Consider the following 17,318-nt stretch of genomic DNA (forward strand, 5'->3'; position numbering starts at 1 on the left):
CCCGGCCTCTACGGGTATCCACACGAAGCAGGAACTGATCCAAGCTTTCTATCTCTCCGGGATGCTAGCTCCCTTGCAAAGATAACTTTGATGGCTGATGTCCTCCCTCTTAATCGACCCTTGATTGTGCTTGGGAGGAGGAAGAAGAAGGATGAAGACTTGATGAAGAACCAAAGCCTGATTTCAGCCTTTTCCTTTCCTGCGTTGGAAGAAGGAAGGAAGGAGGGAGGAGGATCCGCCAACCACCTTTGGCTTTCCTCCTTGCTTGCGGCTGAAGGCAAAGGGGAGGAAGAGGGCCACGGCACAAGGGAGGAGAGGGCTTCAATTGCTTGCCCTAGCTGCCGCCCACACCCTCTTTTAAAGACATGTGGAGCTCCTAACATTTAGGAGCTCTTGATGACTTCCCTAAGAGGGGCGCCGCCCTCTCTTCATGCCGCACCAAGAAGATAAGGAGGAGGGGCGTGATCCCCTCCTTCTTATGATGCCCTAATCCTCCTAAGGAGGATTAGGTGTCCCTCTTATGGCTAAGTCCTAATCCAATTAGGCTTTAACCAAATTATGAATCAATTAGGTTTAATCTATGCTAGTCCTAATCCAATTAGAACTTGAATAAACTATGACTCAATTGAACTCTTCAATCCTAATCCAATTAGGAGTCATGTTGATTCATTAGATTAATAATTAATTAGGACTTAAGAAATCTTAATCTAATTAGGACTTGTTTAATTCTAGTCCTAATCCAATTAGGACTCTGATTTGAATTCCAAGTCCTAATCTGATTAGGACTCTGGGAATCCTACTCCAAGTAGGAATCCAAATTTAATTCAAAACTCCTAATCTAATTAGGATTGTAGGAATCCTACTCCAAGTAGGAATCCTAGTCCTACTCCAAATAGGATTCCCAGTCCAAGTAGGAATCCCAGTCCAAGTAGGATTCTTGTTTTAAGTCCAATTAATTATTTCCCTCTGTTCCTTCTTCAACTTATTATCAATCGAATTGATTACTTGTGATTCCTAATCACGATTCAACCATCGGATCGATCAATACCTCTAGTGTGTGTGACCCCATAGGTTCTACTCTGACTGGTAGTGAGATATATTGTGATCTCTATCACAATATCATTGAAAACTTCTTTCAATAGATTGGAACGATTCCAACTCTACTCATTAGGATTTATCGATCATCGGGATAATCCCTATGAGTCCCACCATCCACCAGTGACACCTAGCAGCATGTAGTGGCTACCCAGTAGAATAGAATGATGAACCTCTAGGTATAGTTATCATGTGATACAGTCCTTCTATCGTGGATCCCTACAAGATGGAGGTCATGGATAACTCGTCAAACCCCTTCGTCTGTCATATGTCAAGATTTATTCGACTTAAGTTCGAGAGCGGAGAACTCTTTCTCCACTGTGCAATCTGCCTCGGCCGAGGTCTTACGAACTCAGTCTTATAAATCATATAGGATCTCTCCTTATCTATCAAGGTCGATAGATTCCTTATAGGTGCATACCCTACTCCTACAGTGAACCTACTGCAGCCAATCTACACTGCATGGATCCATATGGCTAGAGACCATGTATATGTGCAGTCAAACTACAATAACCTCACTGTGATAGCCAAAGCATCGCAGGTCAAAGGACGAGTCACACTACTGCAACATCAAGCAAGTCACTGACGAGTGGATAGACATCCAAGTGACTTCTTGTCTTGGTCAAGCTCAGTACCCTTGTTCTTAACAAATACCTGCACTATTACTTCAGTGTCGCCACACTGTGGACTTGAGTCTCGTCCATCCATAAGGAAAGCAATGTGTGCACTGATCGGATCGATCACCGTCCTTATGATGATCCATTGATCAGGAGCATTCAAAATTTAATCACCAATGATGCATGGCTCAAATTCTTAACTCTTAAGAATACGCATCATCATCTTATTAATTCTTGGACGATTCATAGACACATAAACAATATGAATAAAAAGATGCCTTTTATTTATTCAATAATAAATAGTCAAGTACAAAATTATGTCCCTAGAATTAACAATGTGTCAGCCAGATTGGCTTCTAGGGCATACATCTAACAAGATGCTCCGACCTTAGCCAGAGTTTCGGCTCCCCTTGAGGCTCCGGCCTCGGTTGGGGTCAACTCCATTCCTTTCGAGTTCGGGAGGAGGCGATTGCAGCATCAATGTCGTGTGTCCGGGGATGACACGGCCCTTGAGTCCAGCGACGTTGCTCGTGAGCTCGTGCGCATTATTATGCTCCTGCGCGATCATTGAGGACTTCGTTCGTCATGCTTATTCAGCCAGTGTCCAGGTGAGTGATGCAGCCCTCCTATTCCTCGTTCATTTTTTTTTAAGTGCCCGACCTCCACTGACATTTTATCTTCCATGCCAGTCCCTCCATGTGGTTGATATGCTACTGTCTGGCATGCTCGCCTGCTGGGAGGAGATGAGGGCACTCAAGCCGAGGATGGTGTAGGCCGAGCTCCAGTGACAGAAGCCTGAGGCTCGCACGGTAACTGCCGCGCAGCGATAGCAAGAGGCCGAGGAACAGGTGGCGGTTGTTGAGCAGTAGTGGCGCGGGGTCGAGGAGAAGGCCACAGTTGCCGTGCAGCAGCTTCGAAGGGCCAGAAAGAAGGCACGGGCTGCAGAAGTCCTGATTAAAGACAGGTTCGCTCAGATTCGAGATATGGAGGCCGAGCAATCCCAGGCTTGCTCGTCCGCCGCAGGCCGTATCTCCGAGCTCGAGGCTGCTTTGATCGGCCTGCGGGGCAAGGCCGAGGTCCTAAAGCTAAAGGTCGGGCGACTTGAAAGTTCCATGGAGGAGTCTGCCCGCGAGTTAGGAGATTCCGCCAGTCAGAGGAGTACCTTGACGAGCTGGCGGAGGGGGCTACTATTGCCATGATCCAGAGCTTCATGCATTGTCGGGGTCAAGCCCAATGATTCTGCCCTGGAGTCAACCTTAGTCACCTTAAGCCGAATCTGGATGAAGCTACTGAAGTGATCGGGGGTGCCGCAGAGGCCATTACCCAAGTCAGGCTAGAGATCGTCTCCGAAGTCACCACTTGGACAGAATTAGAAGCCGTTTCCGAGGCTGGCGTCAAAACTGAAGCTACCTTCGAGGTTAGCGTAGAAGCCACTCCTGAGGCCGCTATCAGAATGGAAGCTGCTCCTGATGTCGGTGTAGAGGTCATCCAGATCGACTAGCTTTTGTTTTTATTTCTATAAAGTCGGCCGCCTGGGCCTTTTGTATTCAACCCGACCTCAAGGTCGGGCTCTCTTGTATTTGGCCCTTGGCCTTTTTGATATAAATAAAGTATGCATTTCTTTCAGCATATTATACCTTAGACCAAGTATTTGAGCTCATTTTGCTTTGCTTTTGAAATTTGGCTGAGCATTTGAGCTCGTCCTGCTTTGTGTCCAGTTATCAAAATCCGAACTGCATAGCTTAGGTCCGGTCCTATCTTGCATAGGAGGAGCTGCGTTGGGCATTTGCCGAAGTCCTTATGCTTGGCATTTACTTCCAGCTTGGGGATAACCCTGCAGTTGAACGAGCTTGTAGCTCTTCATTTGATATCGCAGGTCACCTTGAGCCCGGCTCAAAGGGCGATGCTGGTGAATAAGGAAAGCCGATTCAAGACCAGCTCGAGAATAGAAATTTGCTCGAGGGTTGACACCAGCTCGAGAATAGAAGTCCGCTCGAGGGTTGACACCAGCTCCAGAATAGAAGTCCACTCGAAGGTTGACACCAGCTCGAGAATAAAAGTCCGCTCGAGGGTTGGCACCAGCTCGAGAACAGAAATGAGCTCGGGGGTAAGCACCAGCCCGAGCTTGAACGGATTAAGCTGCCGCATCAGTTGGGGTGGAAGTGGTGGTAGGAGTTCTCTGGAGAGTTGGGTGGGCACCGCTTTTCGAGGCGTCACTGGGTGGAAGGCGAGGAGTTAGGCATCAGTGGCCAATCCTCCGAAGTGGCTCTTATAACTATTTTGGTCTTCAATGTTATGACCTGGGAAGATCTGCCAAGGGAGCCTCTGGGTATGCCACGTGGTGAGATCTAGCTAGTTAGGCATTTGGTTAACCCAATTCGAGCCGTCGAAGTAGACTATATAAGACCTTGAGGGGAAAAGTCTCAGAGCCTTCACTCGATTTCTCTTACCTTCATGTCCTTCCCTCGTTGTGAGAAGTTGCAGGGATGGTCTTCAGCAATAAGACCCTGATGGCCCGACACAATGGAGTGGTTGTGTCGGATGGAGCTCGGTCTGAGGAGGGGTTAAAGAACCTCATCACCGGCATGACGAAGGGCTTCCGCTACAGGATGCGCTTCGTCTACGCCCACGGGCATCAGAGAGAATGACGTCTTGGAGGAGCAGGCTCGTCGAGTCGGGCGAGCTCACGGAGGGGGTGATGGTCCGGGATGCTGTGGAAGCTGCTGCTGCGGCCGGGTCGGAAGCTTGTTCAAGCCAATGATTCATTTCGAGTTTCTTTTTCTCTTTTTGCTTTTGTTAAATGGGTTATTTAGGCCTTTTTGTATTTAGCCTGACCTTAGGGTTGGCCATTTTTGTAATCGGCCACTGGCCTTTCAATGAGAATGAAGTAGATTTTCTTCACCACCTTGGAATTTGGCATAATATCTTAAACTTGCTTCGCTCAACACTTTGTGCTTAACTAGTAAGACCTACATAGTGTAGCTTAGGGATTAGCTTGGTCTCCATGTTGCCATACAACTTCCGCGGAGTTGGCGAAGAGTTTGCCGAGCTTTCCGGGCCGGCTCGGATGATACGTCCCTCAATGTGGCAGCAGCCATGGGAGGTTCCTTTGGCTCGCGACCAATATAACATTGAGTGGCCCGAACTCAACTCGAGGGACGTCGTTGTAGATACCTGCAATCACGGAAGCTCTTTGGCTTGCGATCGACACAATATAGAACGCCTTGAGCCCAGCTCAAGGAACATCATTGTTGTTAGAAGTATGCCCTAGAAGCCAATTTGGCAGATATATTATAATTATTCTGGGACATAAAATTTGTACTTAACCTTTTTATTGGTTAATAAAATTGGGCATTTTGTTCATTCATGTTGTTATATGTCCATGGATCGTCCTAGAAATTAATAAGATGATAACACATATTCTTAAGAGTTAAGAATTTAAGACATATGTCATTAGGTAGTTAATTCCTAAGTTGCTCCTGATCGATGGATCATCACGAAGGACGGTGATCGGTCCGATGAGATTAGTGCATAGATCACTTTCTTTGATGGACAAGTCTTAAGTCCACAGTGTGGGGACACTGAAGTGATTGTGCAAGTACTTGTTAGAGAACAAGGGTACTGAGCGTGACCAAAGCAAGAAGTTACTTGGATGTCTATCCACTCGTCAGTGACTTATTTGATACTGTAGTTGTATGACTAGTACTTAGACTTGCGATGCCTCAGCTAATCACGGTGAGGTTGCTGTAATTTGACGAGCACATAAACATGGGCCCTAAGGGTCCTTGTAGTGCAGATTGGCTATAGTAGGTTCACTATCGGATTATGGTTGCATCTAGATGGGATCTAGCGACCTAAATAGATTAGGAGTAATCCTATATGATTTATGAGACTAAGTTCGAAAGACCTTGGCCAGAGCAGTTTTGGAAAAAGAGTTTTTCAATCTTGAACTTGAGTCAAATAAATTTTACATATGACAAACGATGGGGTTTGATGAGTTATCCATAATCTCCGTCTTGTTGGAATCCATGATAAAGGTACTGTACCATCTGCTAACTGGATCTAGAGGTTCATCCATTCCGTTCTGCTGGGTTGTCACGATATGCTGCTAGGTGTCACTAGTGGATTGTGTGACTTAAAGGCATTCACTTGATGATCAGTGAACTCTAAAGAGAAGAGTTGAAATTGTTTCAACCTATTAAAAGGAGTTTCAATGATATTGTGATGGAGATCACAATACATCTCACTACCTGACAGAATAGAACCTATTGGGTCACACACATTAGAGGTTTTGATCGTTCCGACGGTTGGATTGCGATTTAAATCGCAATAGATCTTGATTGTCAATTTGATTGATAATTGGTTTAACCCACTAAGAATTAGTGAGTTAAAGAAGAAGGATTTGCAATTGGATTGCAATTTTGATTGATTCAATTGGGCTTAATCAATTAAAACTGCTTATTAGATAAGGAACTTAATTCATGAAATCCAATTTGGATCCTAATTGGATTAGGATTCATATGAATCAATTTGGAGGACACATTGGGTCCTAATTGGATTAGGATTCAATTAATCAAGAGGGACCAAATGTTTTCTAATCGGATTAGAAAATTTAAGCATGAAAGGAAGGGAGTATCCCTTCCTTCATGCGGGCCATAGCAAGAGAGAAAACAAAGAGGGGCGTCCACCCCTCCTCCTTGTCACACGCCCAAAGGAAGGAGGGGGCGTCCCCATCCTTTCCTTCTTTGGTTCCACATGCCACAAGGAGGGGCATCCGCCCCTCCTCTTTCTCCTCTTTACCCTGGATTGCCACACGACACAAGGAGAGCCCTTGATTCTCTCCAATCTTTTTTAAATAAGGGGTGTGGAAGAATTAAGTAAGGGGTGTGCAAGAATTAAGTAAAGGGTGTGATAGAATTTGGAGGGATGAATCAAGAAGTGATTTCTCATTAAAATTATTCCTTGTTTAGATAGGCATAAGATGCCTATAAAAGGAGGGGTGGCATGAGGGCTTAAAAGCATTGAATGTGCATCAATTTCATCTGCCCACCCCCTTCCTCCTATCCTTCGAGGCGTGAGCAAGAAAAAGGGAAGAGAAGCACTTCCTCTTCATCCTTCTTCTTCCTCCTTCTTCTTCCTCTCAAAACAATCGAGTTGATTGACAGAGAGAGAAAATCAGCCATCAAAAGAGGATCTCTGCAAGGGAGCTAGCACCCCGATGAGATCAAGGTTCTTGGAGCGATCTACCTCGTGTGGATACCTATAGAGGCCGGATACTTGTACGGCTTCAAGCGAACCAAATACAGTGATCATCAGATAGCAGTGACGATCTATCTACTCAAAGGTAAAGATAGGATCTTTACGATTCCTATAGTAGATCTGAAATTAATCAAGTTAGTAATTTTAATCTTTCCTTAAGATTTCATCATTTTCTGAGTTAGAGAACTCAGATTTTTTTAAAAAATTACGTTCCCTAGGACGTTCATGAGATGAACGACTCCACACGTGTCTTTCCGCTGCGATCGTCGCAATGCATGCGGGGTAACCCGACAGTGGTATCAGAGCCGCATTTTTTGGATTTAGATTAAGATTAATAGGCTTGATTAGGATTTAATTAAGATCTAAATTTTTTTATATATTTTTTTTGCTTAAGCAGGTTCTTCATACAATACGTGTACGAATACATTTAATAAAGTCAAAAAATACCAACTCGTAAAGTGTCTGTGGTAGCTCCCCCTCTTCTAACTAGAGGGTGTATCCTAAGTGGTGAGCTGCATAGGCAGCCACCCAATCGGCCGCCCCATTGGCTTGTCTGAATACATGTTTAGCCTGAAAGGCCACCCCATCCCTCATCATCATCCCTATTCCCGGATCAGGGGGTGGTCCGTGCTCTCACCCCTCGCCCCCCTGGATCCATCCGATAACCGTGGCCGAATCGCCCTCCAGAATGATCGAGCTACCTGCAGCACCTACCGCGCATGTCGAAGACCAGCCCAGGTGGCTCGCAGCTCTGCCCTCAGAACCGATATGCCAAACAACTGGCAGCCACCTGCTGCCACCATCCTGGAGTGCGGGTCCTATGTAACAAAGTCTGCACCACCCTGCGTGCCTCTATCCAATGCCGATCCGTCGAAGTTGACTTTGAGAAAACTCAGGGGTGGGGGTTCCCAGGTGAAAAACACCATCTGAGGAGCTGCCTAAGTAGAGAGGAAACCCTAAGTGTCTCGAGCTGTCAAAGATCTATCTGAAAAGAAAGTGGGCCTGATCTCCAATGCCTATACTCGAGCATATTTCGCAATAAACCTCAGTGACATCCTGCGCTCGCCGAAAGTGCGGGCATTTCTTGCCAGCCAGATCTGATGTGCTATGCAAGTCGCTCTGATGGCCTTCTGGCATGTCCGGGGGCTGGCAAACCACTGCCGTATCACATGTAGAAACTGAAGCCTCCCACTTCAGGCCTCCTGCGGGATCCCTATCCACTGCCATGCCGACCTCACCCATGTACATTGGAATAGCACATGGTCGACCTTGCTGAAATTTTTACGTGCTGAAATTTCAGATTTCAGCATGCTGATTTTTATTTTAAAATCCTGATCTTTCATGATTAATTTTAATTACAATGAGATTGCAATAATTGAAATCATATCTTGCATGATCAAAATTTCAGTTGATAGCATATTTAATTAAAATTTTTAGATATGAAATTATATGCATGAGATGCATGAGGTATGATCAAATTATGAATTCATGATCATAAAAGGATATTTGTTCATGCTTATGCTTAAAAGGAAACTAATATATGCATGAGATGTATATATATGTTAAGCAATATTTGATATGACATGTGAATAAAAACCTAAATAGGTTAGGTCATTTACATAAAATGTAAACTTGAACAAATATGTCATTTACATAAGATGTAAATATATAACATATGAAAGAAGTTTCATATTCGCATAAGATGTGAACAAGGCCTAAACAAATGTGAAATTTACATAGGATGTAAACTTGAACATATATGTCATTTACATAACATGTAAATACACAACATATGAAAGAAGTTTCATATTCGCATATGATGTGAACAAGGCCTAAACAATTATGACATTTACATAAGATGTAAACCCTAATCGAGACCTAAAACCTCCTCAATCAATCAAGAGTGAATGATACATTGAGCTAGCCATATTTGATTAATTGATCTAATTGGTGTCTAGAAAAGCATTGAAGGTAGTTATTTAATTAGGACCTTACTCTCTGAGTAAGGAAAGCCTCCTACCTGCTTATGTGGCCAATTGATTGATTACCTCCTATGAAAAACTCAAAGTTGGAATCACTAAGACTAGATTATCTAATATTAAGTCTAGAGGTCTTCCACCGTAGTAGAGTTGTTAAGGTTTTTCTGGCGTTAATTTATCTCAGCTGGATGCAGTCGGCAAGTTACATCGGAGGACTGGACCTCTCTATTGGCATTAGATGTTGTGGGGGTAAAGGTGGGGTTGGGGACCAATAACTATTAGGTAAGGATCCAATTACGACTTTACTTCTGCGGAAATTATGGTGGGTTTGACTTAACCAAGGAACGAGACCAATAACTGTTAGGTAAGGCCCTTATGACTTGGAGACCAAGTTAGCTACAACTTGTATCAATCCTAAAGGATGAATTTTGATGATTACAAAACACTTGAGATAATATTGTGTACTAATAATGTTGGCTTAATTGTGAAGTTCTATAAGTCAAGAAAAATTCGAAGAAATGAAGCACTGCAAAATTATAGTCCTTAATTCTTCACAAACACTTTATTGGATATGTTCTAAAAGAAAAATGATCTTAATCCAATCCATGGAGATCAAAAATGAAGTCTAAAGTTTTCTATTTGAGAAACTTGAGTCGACCCCTAAGTGAAAAGGATAAGTTTGAGTTGACTCTGGCACATTTTCTTCAAGTGGCACAATCAATGAGTCGACCCCCGCAAAATATGAGTCGACCCTTGTGTAGTTCAAATTAAACAGAGAGCTTTTACTGCCTGAGATAAAGTTTGAAGAGTCGACCCTTGTTCCAAATGAGTCAACCCCTGAAATTGAAGAGTCGACCCTTGAGTTTGAAGAGTCACCCCAGTTCAGTCTCAGCATCAGCTAGAAAAATTATTGGATGAGACGATCCTTGTGTTTAAAGAGGCGACTCCTGAAGAAGATGAGTCGACCCTTAAGGTTAAAGGGTCGACCCTTTGAAGTTGCAAAGCAAGAGCCGTCTCAATATTTTGAAATGCCAACCTAGGATCAACATGAGTCGACCCCTGAGTTACATCAGTCGACCCCTGTACTGCTAGGACCACAACGAAAAGTTTGTAACAACTTTTATCTTTTTCTGTAATAGAAAAGATTCCCATCCGAAGGCAAGAAATGAATTTGAATTCCTCTGAAGAACTTGTCTATAAATTCAAGGAAACCTTAGAAGGAAAACAACAAGAAAAAGAGAGAAATATTCTGTCCAGAAAGAAAAGTTTCCACAAAAGAAAGGAGAAGAAAAAAGTTAAAAAGTTCATCATCCTCACTGGCATTCATCTAAAACTTGCTACTGTGAAGAAATCAGTCGAAGCTTCTCATTGCATCAAGAAGAGCTGGTGTTCAAGCATTGGGACATTCTTCCACAGCCAACTTCTTCATCGGCTTCAACTTTTATTTTTTACTGATTCATTCTATATTCTCTGAAGCTTTAAGTTTTCTGGTTACAGCATTCATTTATTTGAATTATTTATTGCTGTAACAGTTTCACTGTCTGAAACTTGTAAAGGCTCTTCCAAGCCTTGATTGGAAGTTGCTAAGTCGGAGGTATTCAGCAAGGAAAAAAGTTTTTGGTTGGTTTGTCTGAAAACCTACTGGGTTGTTTGTGAGCCTGGAAAAACAAACGGTGTAAACTTTTTGGTTGGTTTGTCTAAAAACCAATTGGGTTGTTTGTGAGCTCGGAAAAACAAACGGTGATAGGTTTCCAGTTGGTTGCCTAGGAAAATCAATTGGGTTTTTGATTGTAAGCCCGGAAAACAATCAGGCTGTAATCTGCTAGGTTATAGTGAAATCTCAAGCTAGGCTTGGGGAGTGGATGTAGGTGCTGGGAGTGCACCGAACCACTATAAATTTTGGTGTTTGTGTGTGGTTTATCTCTCTTCTTCCACTGCATATTTCTAACTGCTTTTCTCATCTTATTCACTGCTTTATTTGTGCCAATTTAATTCCACTGCTAAATCTACAAGTTACTAGAAGATAACTGTAACTCATTCACTTCACGCTATTAATTTTAAAAGACCCAATTCACCCTTCCTGTTGGGCTGCACCTCTAGGCAACAACTTGCTTAAGAAGCATTGTACAAGGAGTTGTACGCTCATCATTTATGTGTCACCTGTTGGGAATGGTATCCTAAAAGTCAATCGTCAGCATATTGATGATTGAATTTTGTAAATGAATTGACAAATTAATAAAGTGTTATTTGACATTATTTATCATTTTATTGAACATCTTCAAATGAACTCTTATATGATTAAGTCCTTAGGACTTATTTTATGATAAAGGAGGATTTATCTTCAAGTCCTTAAATCTATTCGCGACCAAATGATATACTGTTACTAGGGCGACAGCATTATCGAGATTAGGTCGTTGTGAGACATATACGTTGGTTGTCCTCTTAACTAAGAAGTATGGAGATACTGATATATCACACAGGTGAAGTGTAGGAGTACCTTTCACTGAACGTGACCAATTTCGGAACACTCTACTGTCGAGAGATGTTCTGAGTGGATATGGATATAAGTATCCCTTAGATCTGAGATCACCACAGTGATTAGCAAGCAACTTACTATACTTTGGTACCGGACTAGCAGAATTTCTAATTCTGGGACGGAAGGTTACTGGGTGCAGTCAAGTACTTGCGAAATCAGTGAGTGAGTCAAGATGGAATTAACACCTCCTGAAAATAGGAGATAATGCTTTGTATTCAATTTAGTAAAACCTTGGCCAGGGTAATCCATGTAAAGAGTCACAGAATTTCTAAAGTTGAATCACATCATGGATGCACTAATTATAGAGTTGACAGAACTCTAAGGTCATCCTGGCATTAGAAGTCAAAGGGATGAATTATACAGTAATCATAGTCTAGGGTTTCAGAATATTTGCTTCGCATATATTCGGCCTATCCGGACGTCGGATACCATTGCTAGATGATCACATCGATTAGTGTAGGAAGTCATTCCTGTACTACCGGCTTAGGTTCGAACCTATGAGGTCACACGCATACAAGTTTCCTGATTGATCAAGATGGCTGATAAATGATTGAGAATCATTCAGGGATAATTTGATCAATTCGATTGGTAAATTATCCTATAAAATAATTAAAGTAATTATTGGAGGATTAATTAGTAATTAGATTACTAATAAATTCAATTTGATTGAGTAATTGGACTAAGGATGAGCCAAATTGAATTGGATTCAATTCTAGGCTCAATCAGGATTTTTGTTGCCCAGAGATGGTCACCCAAGAGGGGGGTGAATTGGGTGTTTTAAAGTTTTTGTCTAATAAAACTCACAAATGTATGAGCTAAAGTAAAAATAAAGGTATGAAAACACACAATCGCAAACACAAGCTTTTATAGTGGTTTGGAGCTTCCACTGCTCCTACATCCACTCCCCAAAGCACCTTTGGGAATTTCCACTATAATCCAAGATTACAGTACGGTAGTTTTGCGAGTGCACTACCCAACTCGTTGTTTTACACCGGGCTAACAACAAACCCTAAAATCCCCAATTTCACCTAGGCTTGGGACGCCTTTCCCTTGTTCCAAGTCCCTTGACTGGAACAAGCACAATATTGAAAAAGTTTTACAAAAGGTTTGAAAGCTCTAAATAAGCAAATATAACAATGATAAACAATGAAACCCGGAAGAACCCTTTTAGCCGTTGGAAGCGTGAGAAATGGTGGTTCTTCCGATGTGGATCGCGTTGGCTTGAATGTGAGCTTTGAATGCCCAGCGGAAGAGAGTAGTTGAGCACGAAATCACTTGGGAAGCTTGAAGGCACTTGATTTTTTCACTTGAATGCACTAACTCCCTTGAATCTCTTTTTCTTTCTTCTCTCTTGAATGATCTTGTGTTGGGTTGGTAAGAAGTTGTTGGAAAGCACTTAAGAGCTCCCTTTTATAGCCCAAAAAGCAAATATAGCCGTTAGAGATAAAGTTAAAGAGATTTGAAATTCAAACCAAACCTGCAAAAGTTGTCAGTCGCGTCCCAGGTGCTCCGGAGACGTCCCGCTTCATCGCGAGACGTCTCGGCTGTAAGATTTTACTTTTGACGATGTTTGGGGTCGACTCGGCACTTTACGGGGGCGACTCCGATGATGAACGGTTTGAATCCTTGTTTTTCTGTTTTTCTGAGAGGGTCGCCTCGGCGCTTTACGGGGACGTCTCGGCTTGTTTGCGCTTTTTGCATGGGGACGACTCCGCTGCCTTGGGGACGACTCCGCCGTTATATCTTCGAAAAACATGTCTTCTGGAATTCTCTGAGAGAGTCGACTTCGCTCTTTCAGGGGACGTCTCCGCTGCCTTATCACTGAAAAAGACATCCTCTGGAAAACCCTGAGAGAGTCGACTCCGCTACCTTGGGGACGACTCGGGAAGTCTGCTTTTTACTTGCGGGGACGACTCCGCGTTCTGTGGAGACGGCTCGCGCGCATCTCTTGAAATCAGCCTTTCTGCCGCCACTGAGAGAGTCGACTCCGCTACTGAGAGAGTCGACTCCGACCCTGCGAGACGCCTCGCCAGGTGCCGGGGACGTCTCCCGACGTGCCAGTTCTTCCTGTTTGTGCCAGAGACGTCTCTGGGACAAACCGGAGACGTCTCGGCTGTCCCTGATCTGTTTTCTTCAACTTAAAAAATTCTTCAATAAATTCATAAAAATTATGGAAACTTGCCTAGACATTTCTTAACAATATTCTTAATTAAACACCTAAAATTCTCAAGTAAATTGTTAAGATAAATGGAATTATACTCTAGTGTTTTGTATTCATCAAAATCCATTAGGGGGTCAACAATCTCCCCCTTTTTGATGATGACAAAACACTGAGTATATGCAAAATTCGAAATTTAAACATATACACAGTATTTGATCAAATGTACAAGTCTAATGTTTTGATTAGAGCTAGATACAATGTGCATAATTCAAAATAGTCAATTTTCAGTTCTATCCTTATGCATAAAATTGATCTTAATAGCTCTTAGGCAATTTTAGCATATCTACTGAATTTCAATCAAGTTAAAATGTAGATGGATGCTAAAGACAATTGAGAGCTAAGTTCCTTTTTGACTCCCCCTTTCTTTTCCAGAAGGGCAATTATCTTAACGCCAATATTCTTCAATTTTAACTCTTCTAATTCAACTTTCGAGTATGATTGTAAATTTTGTATTTTGCATTTCATATATTGGTTCTACAAATGTGTTTTTCTACTCCCCCTTTTTGTCATCAACAATGAAGGGGACAAATTATCCTTAGGTGCTTAAAGCATACTTTCTAGTAAAATTCAGCATAGTACCATGAACCACTCAAGGGTATTCAAGTTATTGCTCCCCCTGTCCAAGTTATTTTTATTAATGAATTCAGTCATTCATACCACTCCCCCTTTGTTCTGGAATTCATTTCAGACTCCTCTTTTTGTTTAAAATAGTTACCACAAGATGTGCTCCCCCTGTTTTGTATGCATTCATAAATTGTGTCATGTTTGAGCACTTAAGGTATGTTATGAGATCTTTAAGGCACATCATAGAATCACATACACAGAGTCAGAAATGTACACAATGGTTTCAAAAGAAATTGTATGTCATTCATATATCATTGTAAACCTTTGAAGTCATTACAAAGTTAAAAGAGGAGATCATTACAAGTATTCATTTCTAATACAAAAAGTGTTTCAAAATGAGCCTAAGGTTTACAAAAGAAGAACCCTAGATGTCTAAAAAATGTCCCTCATCGGCGACATTGCTCATAAGCCCTACAAGCTGCATCTATAAATGCATTGATGGAATCTAGTAATGTTTTGAACTGCTCTCCCTGGGACTGATGAAAGGCTGCCACTAGTGCTTCAAATTCAATGCTTGCCCTTTCAATTCTTCCTCGAAGTTGGGCAACCACAGTGCCCACATTACCTCCAGGGCTTGTCAGTTCTTGAAGGCTATTTGAAATGGTCCTCAAGCTGTCTTGTAGCTCAATTGATCTGAAGGCTTGGGTGGCATTCACACTAACTAGTTCTTGCGCTGTAGCTTCTATCTGAGCTCTAATTTCCTTCAGCTCTTGTAGAATCCCTTCATGTGAGGCTCTGATGGGGGCCAACTCAGTAGAGATCATCGATCTCATCTCCTCCTTCATCTGCTGGCAAATAACAGATGCTAAAGTGCGCATCTGGTCTTCTGATAGGGAGTAGGGCCCACTGACTGGAGGAGGTGGTGGCATGTATGTGGAAGGTCCAGCTGAGCTGGAGGGTACATCAGGAAAGTCCATGTGGCTATGTGGAGGAGAGTGGTGATCAGGCTCCTGAAGTGGGATCTCAGGCTCTAGGGTTTGAGCTTTTCTCTTTGGTACCTTGACCCATGACCCATCTACCTTGTGAAACTCCATTCTTCGCATTGTGCTCTCATTATAATAGTCGGTGTTTCTCAAGGGTTTTGCAGGCTCATTTTCTGGAATGGGTACTTTGAAATGTTTGAAGAGTAGGGTAAGGATCATCCCATAAGGTATGCTAAACCTAGAATACCTATGACATGTAGCAATGTAGTTCAACATAAGTCTAGGGAGGTTTAGGGGAATCCCTAGTAGGATGTGGTGCATGATAACTAGGTCTCGCTCCGAAACAAAATCAAAGCGGCCGGTTTTAGAAAATAAGACTCGGTTGACAATACTCAAAAGGAGTCTCATCTCGGCATTCAGGTCTTGGGAGTTAACCACATCGAGAGGGCCGCAGTCCTCTCGTCCAAAAAGCAAGTTTAGGGCTATTTCCCTTTGGGGATGTGAGGTCGGAGCCTCACCATCCTTAGGGATTTGCAAGACGCTAGATAGGACATCTTCATTAATTTCTACCAACGTCCCCCGAACATATGCAGTGTACCCTAAGTCCCCTAAGGCCATATTGCTAAATAGTTCTCTAACTAGGCCGGGGTAGGTTGAAGTATTGAGTGTACAAAGATATTCCCACCCTTGGGCACGGAGTCTCTCTCCAATAGAGAACCCCTCACTATCTAGAAAATGGAAATCTATGTACCTCCCAGTGGTTACTGTGCGATTCGCACAGGAAATGGTCATGGTTGGCGGAGCAACCGGAGGAGACGGCGCGGAAGGCTCTTCCCTCCGTTCCTCACTGTCGGTCGCTGCCCTAGGATGCCTCCCACCAGTCCTCCTAGCTCTTTTAGGTGCCATTGAATGGAAATCCTAGGGAAATGAGGAGAAAGAGGCTAGGGTTTGTGTTGGAGAGAAAATGGAGGCTAGGGTTTTTGTTTTTGTCGGGGATGAAAGGTATAGCTCGGGTCGGCTCGAGCTGTTTCGACTTATTTTAAAAACCCTCGTTCGGTCCCCGAGACGTCTCCGCGACTAATGCGAGACGTCTCGCCGGGGGGACGTCTCTGCGATTTGCCAGAGACGTCTCCGGCACTGAAAAATTTCAGACTGATTTTTATCTTTTCCCAATTTGTTTCATTTAATCAATTTAATCAACATGATTTCTTTTTGTGAATACAGAGTGAGTTTGTTTGTGATCCTCCCCCTTAATAATACATCCTATAAAAGTTTGATAATGATTTTTGAATCATTAATATTGAAATGAGGAATGTTTGACCAAATTTCGAATACCTATGAATAGGCTCTGAAAATATCTCCACGAAGAGTCCAAGGGAGGGTAACCATCCTCCGGAAAGTCAAACAGTTCGTCATTTAGCTTAGATGGATTCATGCTTTCACTTATGTTAACCTTGAGGTGGATTACTAGCTTGAGTAGCAAAGTATTGCAATACAAGTTGAATTTATTTGCTAGGATCATACAAGCTCAAGGCATTCCTTAAGAAGTTGAACCTATCTTTACAAAGGGGTTTTGTAAAGATATCGGCCAATTGATTTTTAGTACATACATATTCAATCATCACATCTTTTTTCAGCACATGATCCCTAATAAAGTGATGCCTAATTTCTATATGCTTTGATTTAGAGTGTTGGACAGGATTTTTTGTTAAATTGATTGCACTTGTATTATCACATTTAATTGGTATGTTGTCCATTTTGATACCGAAGTCTTCAAGTTGTTGCTTAATCCAAAGAACTTGGGCACAACAGCTTCTAGCTGCAATGTACTCAACCTCAGCTGTGGACAAGGCGACTGAATTCTGTTTCTTGCTAAACCAAGAAACCAAATTAGCACCCAAGAATTGACATGTGCCACTTGTGCTTTTTCTGTCGAGTTTGCACCCGGCAAAATCAGCATCGGAATAAGCAATTAAATTTATGTCAGATTGTTTAGAATACCATAAGCCTACATTAGATGTCCCTACTAGATATCTAAAAATTCTTTTAACAGCTTGCAAGCGT

Source organism: Phoenix dactylifera, chromosome 14, assembly GCF_051530095.1.
Source record: "Phoenix dactylifera cultivar Ajwa chromosome 14, Ajwa_hap1_PhDact_Kaust_v1.1, whole genome shotgun sequence".
Lineage (NCBI taxonomy): Eukaryota > Viridiplantae > Streptophyta > Magnoliopsida > Arecales > Arecaceae > Phoenix > Phoenix dactylifera.